General features: G+C 38.3%; 1 protein-coding gene across 1 annotated transcript in view; it reads left to right on the forward strand.

Moving 5' to 3' along the window:
• The window catches only part of MCM9 (minichromosome maintenance 9 homologous recombination repair factor), a 105,863-nt gene that overhangs the window by 42,040 nt on the left and 50,844 nt on the right, over nt 1–12,979 (forward strand). The window lies entirely within an intron of this gene.

Genomic DNA, 12,979 nt, shown 5'->3' on the forward strand with positions numbered 1-12,979 from the left:
ACGGAGAGGGAGGCGTGGCCACCGCGGAGGCGGCGGGAGGAGAGGCCGAGGCGGGGACGGCCAGAGGCGTGGCGACACGGCGGGGGGCGTGTTCGCAGTAGGGACAGCGGCGGGAGGGCGCGATCCCGGGCGACGCCCGACTCAGCTTTGCTTCGTGGGTTTCTGTTTTTTGTGTGTTTTCAGCTGAGCTTTTATATCAATCAAGGGCCCTGCCAGCTCTCTGCTGAATTTAGCAGATGAGATTCAGTTCAGCTGTCTTATGCATCGGGTAATATTTGAAGTAGAAACAAGGATTGGTTGCAGTGGAAATAAATTGTATTTTATAACCCTGTGCCAGCTCGAAAGGAGTAAAGCCATTTTGGAAATCTAGTGGTTGGCCAGTATCTGCCTTTGGGCATGACAGCACCGTTGGATAAATAGACATAAAATGAAAGATGAGACGCTTTTCCACTCACACACTTTGCCTGGAAAATCTAAAGAGGCTGTCTGTGCTGCATCTGGATCGTCTTCGTCCCCATTCGAGACCTGAAAACTCCTACGATGAAAAAACGTTACTAGAGATGTGATCAGTTACACCTCAGGTTTCTGCCATTCGGAGGGCATAGCAGCAACGTAAAAGGCAAAAAAGAAAAGTGTCAGGACGCTAAAAGGCAATTAATATAATAGACAAGCAAAAAAGAAAACAGGTATACCAAAACATTGGATCTTCAAAAAAATTTAACACTTAAATCGTTATTAAGAAATTTGTGGCACCACAAACAAGTTTTTGAAGAGGTTTTGCTTGCCTGTAACCAGTTCAGGTCTTAGCTGAGGAAATGTAGATTTCTGCTGCTTGACCACAAATTTGTAACAAATTTGGGAGCATGTTGAACTGATTTTGTTTACTAAGTAAGAATGATATATAAAAGTTTGTTACATTTCCTGCTATTCATAAACCCATCTTTTTTTCACCTTAAATGTGAATGAAACCATCAAACTTGGCTAATTAAGTATCATCTATTCTGGAAGAGGTAACCTTGGTGGCATAGTGGTTAAGAGCTACGGCTGCTAACCAAAAGGTCAGCAGTTCGAATTCGCCAGGCGCTCCTTGGAAACTATGGGGCAGTTCTACTCTGTCGGGTGCAGTCGCTTTGAGTCGAAACTGACGGCAACGGGTTTTTTTTTTTTTTTTTTTAAATGCTGAGTTTTGTTTTAGTATAGTGCCCAGAACTTTTCATTTATCATTCTTTGGACATTGTACTTAAATAGTTTGCTTTTGATGAGACTTCATCACCCAGTGGTCTTTTGAAAATGTGGGACAGTTTACGCCAAGCCTCCCCACATTTAGGAAAACTAGTTAGCGTGGAAAAGAGCCTTGGTGATACAAAGGCCTGGCCCACCCAATGACTCCGTGGGAGAAAAAAACCTGGTGATCTGTTCCCATAAAGATTGTTGTTGTTGTTGTTGTTGTTAGATGCTGTTGAATCTGTTCAACTCATATCAACCGTATGTATAACAGAACGAAAACTTGCTAGGTCTTGTGCTTTCCTCACAATAGTAGGTATGTTTGAGCCCATTTTTGTAGCCATTGCAACATTCCATCTTGAAGAGTCTCCCTCTTTTTTGCTGACCCTCTACTTTACCAAGCATGATGTCCTTCTCCAGGGGCTGATTCCTCCTGATGTCCAAAGTATGATGTCCAAAGTATGTGAGATGTAGTCTTGTCATCTTTGCTTCTAAGGAGCATCTCGTTGTACTTCTTCCAAGACAGATTTATTTGTTGTTTTGGCAGTCCGTGGTATATTCAATATTCTTTGCCAGAATCACAGTTCAAAGGTGTCAGTTTTTCTTTGGTCTTCTTTATTAGGAAGGACCCAGCGGTCTACTTCTGAAAAGAATTAGCCAGTGAAAACCTTATGAATAGCAGTGGTCCTAACACTAGCAAAGATAAAATAGAAATTGCTGTATGCTCCTAAAAAATACACTGGATATATGTACACGTGTGTATGTGTATATTTGTGTATATATACGTGTGTGTGTAAATATATATATATATATATATATATAACTATGACAGTTGGAAGATTAAAACATGACTTCCTGGAGTCCTGGGTTGTGTAAATGGTTAACATACTGGGATGCTAACCAGAAGGTTGGAAGTTTGAGCCCTTTCAGAGGCAACTTGGAAGAAAGGTCTGGCAATCTACTTCCTAAAAAAACAACCAGTGGAAAATTTATGGTGCACAGTTCTACTTTGACACACACAGGGTCACCATGAGTTGGAGCCAACTCTACAGCTTCTGGTGATGGTCTTGAGACTGGGATATGCAGTTGTCTGATTATTGCAGGCACTCTATGAGGAAATAGGTTCTAACTCACTTGTTTTATGTGCTCTAAGCTTGATAAGGAACCCTAGTGGCGTAGTGGTGAAAAGTTCACTGCTAAGCAAAAGGTCTGCAGTTTGAATCCACCAGACGCTCTTTGGAAACCCTATAGGGCAGTTCTACTCTGTCCTGTAGGGTTGCTATGAGTCAGAATCGACTCAACGGCAGTGAGTTTGGTTTTTTTTTTTTTTTAAGCTCGGTAAAATGAAGTACATTTTGCAGTCTGACCATAGATGTGTCATAATGAGACCAATCTTACATAATTCATTTTTGGTGGCTATGCAGCATTAAGAACTAAGAAGATCATTCTACCAGAATACCACTAGTTTGGATTAAGATCATTCTACCAGGATACCACTAGTTTGGCTTAATTTCTTTCAAAATTTTTGTTTAACCTGTCGTATACAACAGTATTTAAGGAAAAGAAAAAGAAAACACCTCCATAATGGTTTACTGGAAGCTGCAAGGATTAGCAGTAGGCCTCTCATACTGCCTCTTCTGTCTTAACTCTTTTATTACTGCTCCTCAAAAGAGTCTTTGAGCAATTTACCCTGGTAGTTTCCTCATAATTGGCAATGTTTCATAGGAAAGACCAAAGGGATTCCTCAGATGTGCCCTGGCATATTTCTAAATTAATTGGTATGCTATAAAGGGAAAAAAAATTATAAAAGCATCACTCTGGTTTCAGAAGCAATCTATGGGGCCAGTTGCTGAACAACTTTTTGGTGACTCCCGAACTGCTAACCATATTGCAACAGATGGGTCATCACGAATGTCTTCACTTATTAAGTACCCAAGGAGGAGCACATGATGTTTGGAGAGCTACATCACATGTAATCTCTAAATTCCTTCTCTCTGTACAGGTTACTGGAGCCCTGGTGGTGCAGTGATTGAGAGCTACAACATGCTATGACTGCTAACCAATAGGTCGGCAGTTTGAATCCACCAGCCACTCCTTGGAAACCCTATGGAGCAGTTCTGCTATGTCCTGTAGGGTTGCTATGTGTCGGAATTGACTCAGTTGCAGTGGGTTTGGTTTTTGGTTTGGTACAGGTTACTTGGGGGAAGGATGGCTGAGAGAGGTTGTTTTGGGTCTCAGCTAGGGCATAAATAAATAAATCTAGTTAGCTATAAAGTTATTGTTTTTTCCCCTAGAGTTTCAGCTTATTTAAGAATCTGAACTTCCTTAATCTAATTAGTGTTCAGTTATTGAGTGCTTTCTGTGGTGCGAAATGAGATGGTCATTTAGCCATGCCAGTAGGTTGTGGTATAGTGTGGAGTGAGGATGCTGTAGCCATTCTTCAAAGGAAGTATCTGCCATTGGGCATACAGCTTGGATTCTGAAGAGGCAAGATGCAGCTTGCTTCCATGAATCCAAGGTTCTTCTGCAGAGGGCGTCTAAGAATCTGAAACATCAAGTTAGATTGAGGTCACACACAAAACAAGATGAAAGAGAAATTTTGACTAAATTAAAATGTACTAGAACTGGGAATTAAATTGAATCTCACTCCTTCTGTGGCAGTAGTTATCATAGGAATGGAAATGCTACCCTCTTGCCTTTGTTCAAATCCTATATTCCACCTGGGGTATTTATATTATGGCTGTGTTGAATTTTCTTTGAAGAGTCATTTCTCTTATTGTCTCTGTCCTTTAAAAAAAAATCTGATACAAGGACTTGTAACATGGCCTTTAAAAAAAAAACAAACCCAATGCCGTCAACTCAATTCAGATTCCTAGAGATCCTATAGGGCAGACTAGAACTGCCCCATAGGGTTCCCAAAGCTGTAAATCTTTACGGAGGCAGACTGCCACACGTTCCTCCCGCAGAGCTGCTGGTGGGTTCAAACTGAGGACCTTTTGGTTAGCAGCTGAGCACTTTAACCACAGCACTATCAGGGCTCACATGGCCTTTAGCTAGTTTAAACATGGTCTTTAGTTAGTTTAAAAGCCTCCCTATTATTTATGAGTGACAGGATGTCAAAATGTAGAACGTAGAGATTTGCTGAAGTTTACAAGACATTTCTAAACAATAAATCCTACAGTAATGATTTTTATAATAATAATTCATCACATATATAGAGTTACCATTTATTATGTGCAAACTGTATTTTCCTAGGCTCTGGAATACTCGGAGATAAACATGGATATTATCCTCAAAGAGCTTATGGTCCTGTACGAAAGATCACTGTGTAATCAAATAAGTATGATACATAGTACCAAAACCCAAACCAAACCTCTTGCCCTGGAATCAGTTCTGACTCAGTGACCCTATAGGACAGAGTAGAACTGCCCCATAGGGCTTCCAAGGCTGTAATCTTTATGGAAGCAGACCGCCTCATCTCTCTTAGCAGCTAAGCACTTAACCACTGCACCACTAGGGCTTCTTCTGATACAGAGTAGAAAATGTTAAATGCAAGACGACAGTTATGGGTAAAGTTCTGTGAGAGGCAAAAATGGTACCATAATAAAGGGAGTCCCTAGGTGGCACAAATGGTTAAGTACTCGACTGCAAACCAAAAAGTTGGCAGTTCAGACCCACCGAGAAGCACCTCTGAAGAAAGACCTGGCAGTCTGCTTCGGAAAAGTCACAGCCTTGAAAACTCTATAGAATGTAGTTCTACTGTATGACACATGGGGTCGCCATGAGTCGGATCAACTTCACGACAACTGGTAGTAGTGTATGTGTGTATGTATATTATATTCACAGAGTTGTGTGATGATTTTTTTACCATATGTAAAAAAACTTTTAAATAGTGTGTGTTTACTGGGCCCTAAAACATCCTGGTATAATCAGAGCAGAAAGTATTATCACCTCTTATATTAAAAAATAGGATTGGCATCATTTCCTGGAAGAACCCACAGGCTAGCAGGCATTGTAGTTGATCAGTGAACTCTCGAGGAACAAAGCTCCATTAATGAGTTTGGCCCAGGTATATACTGAGAGTGAAAGAAAGACCAACCCAAGGTAAAGCTGTAGGACTCACCATTAAGGCACCACAGACATCAAGCCTCCTGTAGCAGAAGGGATAATGGAGGGAGGGTGGAGTTAGACATCCTGGAATGCACCCTTAAAACTTTTATAAGGTTTTCATGCCTGTTACATAAAGTGTGCATCCCCTCCCCCATTCATTAATAAAAGTGTTAACTCTCTTGTGTTCATTGTGACTCACCATTATTTTGCAGATTTGTTGAAGTTACAAGCTGTATATGATTTCTGATCCATAAGCTGAAATAGATACTGTTAAACACACTTTGGATATCTGTAAACTACATCAGTCAGCTTTGTGAAACACTATAATTACGTTTATTGTTGACAGTTTGTTGGTGTTAATATCATTATATTGTTTCTGACGAGAAGAGTATGGATGGAAGTCCCTAATATTCTGTTTCTTGTATCTAGTTGTTTTGTTCTACCATATGTTCTTAGTCCTTATATAAAACCAGCTCCTTCTAAACTCGTTTTCTTCTTGAAGTTAGTCTCCACTTGTAGTCCTTTCACGTTCCATCTTTTTCTCTCTAACCCTCTGCCTCTCCTATCTATCAGAGATTCTCTTTTTTCCCTGGTACCAGGAGAAAAGTAGCGATAAGTAGAAAGAGAACCCAAATCTTTAAAAACATCTCTAGGCTAGACCCACTGTTTGTACAAAGCCACTGCTAAGCATTGCAGCTTTTCTAGTTGGTTACTATAGAGACCAGTAGCATAAGATGGAGTCACTCTTGGCAAAAGCTAGGCAAGTAGACTTTGTGAGACGGAGGTCCTATATACAGGGTCATTTAGAAAAGGCAAAAACTAGAAAAGATTGAAGGGGAAAGGCTTCATAAATTAGCTTATAGGTGATTAATTTGTAGGTTTTTGCTTGGTAGTATGTACGCCTGCAAAGGCCTCGAATTCAACATACGAAGAATCTACCTCCGCATGTTCCTTGGTGTGAATTACACAGTGATTTTTGAAAAAAATTACAGTTTTATTGAAGTATAATTCATAAAATATACAATTAATTCATTTAAAATGTATGATTCTTAAACTGTTACCTTAAAAACAATAAAATATTATTTAAAAATAAAGTTATGATATAGTGGTTTTCAGTATATTCACAGAGTTGTGCAACCATCACCACAATTAATTTTAAAATATTTTCTTACCTGAAAAAGAAATCAATCCCATGCCTTTTAACTATCACCCCCAAACCCTTTAGCTGTCACTCCCAATACCCCCTACCCCCAGTATTAGGCAACCACTATGTAATCTGCTTTCTGTCTCTATATATTAACCTGTTCTAGATATTTCATATAAAGGGAATCTACAATTTGTGAACTTTTGTGACTGGCTTCTTTTAATTAGCATAAAGTTTTCAAGTTTCATTTATGTTGTAGCATATATTGGTACTTTATTCCTTTTTATTACCAAATAACATTCCACTGTATGGATATACCATGTATTTATCCATTCATCAGTCAATGGACATTTGGGTTGTTTCGACTTTTTGGCTATTATGAATAATGCTACTGTCTTAGTTTTGTAGTGCTGCTATAACAGAAATAACATAAGTGGGTGGCTTTAACAAACAATTTTATTTTCTCACAGTTTAGGAGGCAAGAAGTCCAAATTCAGGGTGCCAGCTCTAAGGGAAGGCTTTCTCTCTCTGTCAGCTCTGGAAGAAAGTCTTCGTCTCTTTGAGCTTCTGCTCCTGGGTGATCTTCATGTGGCTTGACATCTCTCCCCATCTGTGCTTGCTAGCTTGCGTTTAATCTCTTTTATATCTCAAAGAGATTGACTCAAGATACACCCTACATTAATCCTGCCTCATTAACATAACAACAACAACCTACTCCCAAATGGGATTATAACCGGAAGTATAAAAATCGAAAAACCAAACCCATTGCTGTAGAGTAGATTCTGACTCATAGCAACCCTATAGGACCGAGTAGTACTGCCCCATAGGGTTTCCAAGGAGCAGCTGGTAGATTCAAAATGCTGACCTTTTGGTTAGCAGCCGAGTTCTTAACCACTGAGCTACCAGGGCTTCTCCACAGGTATAAAACTAAAAACCAAACCTGTTGCTGTCTAGTCGATTCCAACCCATAGTGACCCTAAACGACAGTAGAACTGCTGTATATGGTTTCCAAGGAGCACCTGGTGGATTCGAACTGCCAACCTTTTGATTAGCAGTCGTAGCACTTAACCACTATGCCACCAGCGTTTCCTCCACAGGCATAGAGGTAAGGATTTACAACACGTATTTTTTGGGGATGCAATTCATAACATAACAGCTGCTTTGAATATTCGTGCACAAGTTTTTGTGTAAACATATGTTTTCATTTTTCTGGGTATATAACTAGATGTGGAATTGCTGGGTTATAAGCTAACTCCTTTTGAGGAACTGCCAGACTGTTTCCAACGTACAGGGTTCCAATTTTTCCACATGTTAGCTAACACTTACTATTATATTTTATTTGTTATAACTATCCTAGTAGGTGTGAAGTGGTGTCTCATTGTGGTTTTGATTTACTTTTTTCCCTGATGGCTAATGATGTTGATCATCTTTTCATGTGCTTATTGGCCATTTGTTTGTTTTCTCTGGAGAAATGTCTTTTCAGATCCTTTGCCCATTTTATAATTATTTATCTTTTATAATTGACTTCTTTATACATTCTGAGTACAAGTCTCTTATTGGATATATGATTTGTAAAAAATTTTACCCATCCTGTTTGTTGTCATTTCAGGGTCCCTTGCAATCCATTGTTATTGTGGTGTCCTTTGCAGCACAAAAGATTTTAATTTTGATGAAGTCCAATTTATCAACTGTCTTTTTTTTTTTTTTTTGCTTTAGCTTTTGATGTCACGCCTCAAAACCACCACCTAATTCAAGATCACAGAGATTTATGCCTGTTTTTTCTTGTAAAAGTTTTATAATTTTCATACCTTCCATCTAGGACTTTGATCCAATTTGAGTTAATTTGTGTGTATGGTGTGAGATAGGATACAAATTCATTCTTTTGCATGTGGATGCTCAGTTATCCCAGCACCATTTGTTAAAAAGACTATTCTTTCCCTGTTGAATTATCAAAAATAAATTGACCCCATTGATCATACAATTACACAATTACCACACTGTCTTGATTACCCTACCTTTGTAGTAAGTTTTGAAATCAGGAAGTATGAGTTTTCCAACTTTGTTCTCCTTTTTCAAGATTGTTTTGGCTATTCAGGACCCCTTGCAATTCCATATGAATTTGAAGATTGACTTTTCCTTTTCTGCAAAAAAAAAAGCTGTTGAAATTTTGATAGGGATGGCACTGGAATTTGTAGATCACTTTGGATAGTATTGATATTTTAACATTATTAAGTCTTCCAATCCAAGAACATGGAATTTCTTTCCATTAATTTGTGTCTGCTTTACTTTCTTTCAGCAGTGCTTTGTAGTTTTCAGCGACAAGTCTTTTGATTTCATTGATTCTGTTTTTCTGTTACCTATTTCGTTTATCTCTGCTCTAATCTTTATTATTTCCTTCCTTCTGGTAGCTTTGGACTTAGTTTGCTCTTCTGTTTTCTACTTCCTCAAGGTGTAAAGTTAGGTTATTTGAGATCTTTCTTTTGTTTTAATGCAGATGTTCATGTCTATATATGTGTGTGTGTGTATTTTTTTCTCTCTGAGTACTGCCTTTGCTGTATCCCATAAAATTTGGTGTGTTGTGTTTTCATTTTCCTTTGCCTCTAAGTATTTTCTAATTTTCTTTGTGATTTCTTCTTTGACCCATTAATTGTTTAATAGTGTGTTGCTGAATTTCTACATATTTGTGAATTTGCCAATTTTGCTTCTATTATTGATTTTTAGCTTCACTCCATTGTAGTCAGAGAAGATGCATTGTATGATTTTAATCTTTTAAAATTTATTTAAATTCATTTTGTAGCTTGATGTATGTTCCATGTACACTTGAAAAGAATGTGTATTCTGCTTTTGTTGGGTGCAGTATTCTATATATGTCTGCTAGGTCTAGTTGGTTTATAGTGTTGTTCAAGTCTTCTATTTCCTTATTGATATTATGTCTAGATAGTCTATCCACTATTGAAAGTCTCCAACTATTCTTGTAGAACTTTCCATATCACCCTTCAATTCTGGCCCATATATTTTGGGATTCAAGTGTTTGGTGCATATATGTTTATAATTGTTATATCTCCTTGATGAATTGACCCTTTTATCAGTATAAAATGTCCCTCTTTATCTCTGGTAAATGTTTTTTACTTAAAGTCTATATTAATGTCTGATATTAGTATAGCCATCCCAGTTCTCTTTTTGGTTACTATTTGCATGGAATATCTTTTCCATCCTTTCACTTTCAGTTTGTTTGTGTCTTTGGATCTAAAATGAGCCTCTTAGAGACAGCATATAACTGAATCATGTTTTTTTCACCATGCTGCCAATCTGTGCCTTTAGTATTTCTTGTATACAAGTCTTTTATTGATATGTATGTGATTTGCAAAAATTTTTTCCCAGTCTGTTGCTGTCTTTTACATTCTCTTAACATTGTCTTTGAAAGAATAAAAGTTTCAAGTTGAAAAGCTAGCATTCCAAGAAAAAAAGGCAGAAATGCATGGCTTTTTTTTTTATGATTTGGCATCACTTTCACCTTACTTTATTGATCAAGTCAGTCATAAAGTCCTGGCCTTATTCAAAGGGGGTGAGGGCACATGTTCATTGTCTTTTCATGTACTTATTTGCCATTTGTATGTCTTCTTTGTCGAAAGGCCTGTTCAAATCTTCTGTCCGTCTTTTGTTTGTTTTTTTTTTTAATTTCTTCTTACTGGGTTTTGTGAGTTCTTTATATAGTCTTTATATAAACCCTTTATCAATATGTATGTGGTTTGTAAATATTTTCTCCCAGTCTTTTACCTTCTCTTAACATTGTCTTTGGATGAACAAAACTTCTTAATTTTGATGGAAGTCAACTTACCAAATTTTACTTTATGGACTTTGCTTTTGTGTCATATGTAAGAAATCTTTGCCCAACTCAAGGTCATAATAACAATTTTTTCCCAAATTTTATTCTACAAGTTTTATAGTTCTACATTTTACATGTAGGTCTGTAAATCATTTTTAGTTAATTTTTGTGTCAGATGTGAAATATGAATCAAGATTATTCCAATACCATTTGTTTGACAAATTATCTTTACTCCAGTGAATTCCTTTTGCATTTTTATCAAAAATCAATTGACCATATATGTGTGGGTCTGTTTTTGGGTTATCTATTCTTTCCCCCTTGTTCTATCTGTCCATCCTTTCTTGACTACCACACTGAACTGATTACTGTAGTTTTGTAGGGGCTCTGGAAATCAGGTCAGAGGAGACCTTCAACTTTGTTCTTTGGTTGGCTCTTTTAGTTCCCTTGCCTCTAGACATAAATTTTAGAATCATTTTTTGATTTTTACCAAAAAAAAAAAAAATCTTTCTGGAATTTTGTTTGAAATTATATTGAATCTATAGAGCAGTTTGGGGAGAATTGACAGCTTAATACAGTCATTCTCTGCATAACATCCATTCCGGCAACGTCCAACTGCATCTACGTCCATGGTCCCATAAGGCTATAATAGAATTCAGAAACCTCAATCAGAGAACGGGACATAGTGGACGTAACCAGACATAGTGAATGCAACAGCTTCCCACATGCAACACGTGTATCTCAGGTATCTTGTATACAGGCAATCCCCGGTTGCGAACAAGATTCATTCCTAAGTCTGTCTTTAAGTTGAATTTGTGGGTAGGTTGGAACAGGTACATACAGTTCTTATCTACTATCAGTTAGTGAAATGTTTGTCTTAATATATAGTATAGTTACGCGCCCCATAACGTCCGTTCAAGGAATGTCCAACTGCATATACGTCTGTGGTCCCGTAATTTTTTTTTTTTTTTGTTTGTTTAAATGGAAAGCAGCTCTCCTTTTGTTTATTTCCCCCTAATGGTTTTAAAGACCCCAAACCCAGACTCTTGTCGCACTGATGTGTTTGATGCAGGTGGGGATGGTGCAGTTCTGGCTGGGTTGGTGACTGGTGCTAAAGGACAAGGATATAGCTCTGGGCATGGGAGCTTTGTCCAGTGGAAGGCATTTGTGGGGCCTGGGCTGCTCCTGCTCCTCAGGCAGGTGGAACAGTGAGCAGGGCTGGGTGCACTCCACTCCCTCTTTGCTCTTTTCTTCTCACTCTGCTCCCTCGCCACCCTCTCAGCTGCCATGGGCCATTTCTCCAGCCTCTGCCAGCTGCTTCAGCAGCAGCAGCAGCGACAACAAAGATGATTGGAAGTGGTCTCGCATAAGGTTTTATTTAATGTAATAGGCTTTATGGGGGTTGTCGTAACTTGAGGACTGCCTGTATATAATATGATGTTTGCATAACATCCAAATCATATAACGTCCTATTTCGTAGACGGTATAGTGGACATTAAGCGACACATGACTATATATTTTACCATTCTATGCATATAAACAACCACTCGTCTGTACGTTTGTTGTACTGCGGTGGTTTGCATGTTGCTATGATGCTAGTAGCTATGCCACTGGTATTTCAAAAACCTCCAGGGTAACCCATGGTGGACAGGTTTCAGTGGAGCTTCCAGACTAAGACAGACTAGGAAAAAGGACCTGGTGGTCTACTTCTGAAAAAATTGCACAGTGAAAACCTTATGAATAGCAACAGAACATTCATTGTTTAATATAGTGCTAGAAGATGAGTCCCTTAGATTGGAAGGCACTCAAAATGCAGTTGGGGAAGAGCTGCCTCCTCAAAGTAGAGTTGACCTTAATGACATGGATGAAGTAAAGCTTTTGGGACTTTCATTGGCACGACTCAAAATGAGAGAAACAGCTGCAAACATCCATTAATAATCAGAACGTCGAATGTACAAAGTATGAACCTAGGAAAATTAGAAGTCATCAGAAATGAAATGGAAAGCATAAACATCGATATCCTGGGCATTAGTGAGCTGAAATGGACTGGTATTGGCCATTTTGAATCAGACAATCGTGTGGTCTACTATGCTGGGGATAACAAATTGAAGAGGAATGGTGTTCATCGTCAAAAAGAACATTTCAAGATCCATCCTGAAATACAGTGCTTCAGTGATAGGATAATATCCATACACCTACAAGGAAAACCAGTTAACACAACTATTATTCAAATTTACACACCAACCACTAATGCCGAAGATGAAGAAATGGAAGGTTTTTACCGACTTCTGCAGTCTGAAATTGATCAAATATGCAATCAAGGTGCATTGATAATTACTGGTGATTGGAATGTGAAAGTTAGAATGAAGAAAAAGAGTCAATAGTTGGAAAATATGGCCTTGGTGATAGAAACTACGTGGGAGATCCCATGATAGAATTTTGCAAGACCAACAACTTCTTCATTGCAAATACTTTTCTCACCAACATAAATGGTGACTATACACGTGGACCTCACCAAATGGAATACACAGGCATCAAATCAACTACATCTATGGAAAGAGGCAATGGAAAAGCTCAGTATCAACAGTCAGATCAAGGCCAGGGACCAACTGTGGAACAGGCTATCAACTGCTCATATGCAAGTTCAAGTTGAAGCTGAAGAAAATTAGAACAAGTTC

The sequence above is a fragment of the Trichechus manatus genome, unplaced genomic scaffold (genome assembly GCF_000243295.1).
Source record: "Trichechus manatus latirostris isolate Lorelei unplaced genomic scaffold, TriManLat1.0 scaffold00098, whole genome shotgun sequence".
Taxonomy (NCBI): Eukaryota; Metazoa; Chordata; class Mammalia; order Sirenia; family Trichechidae; genus Trichechus; species Trichechus manatus.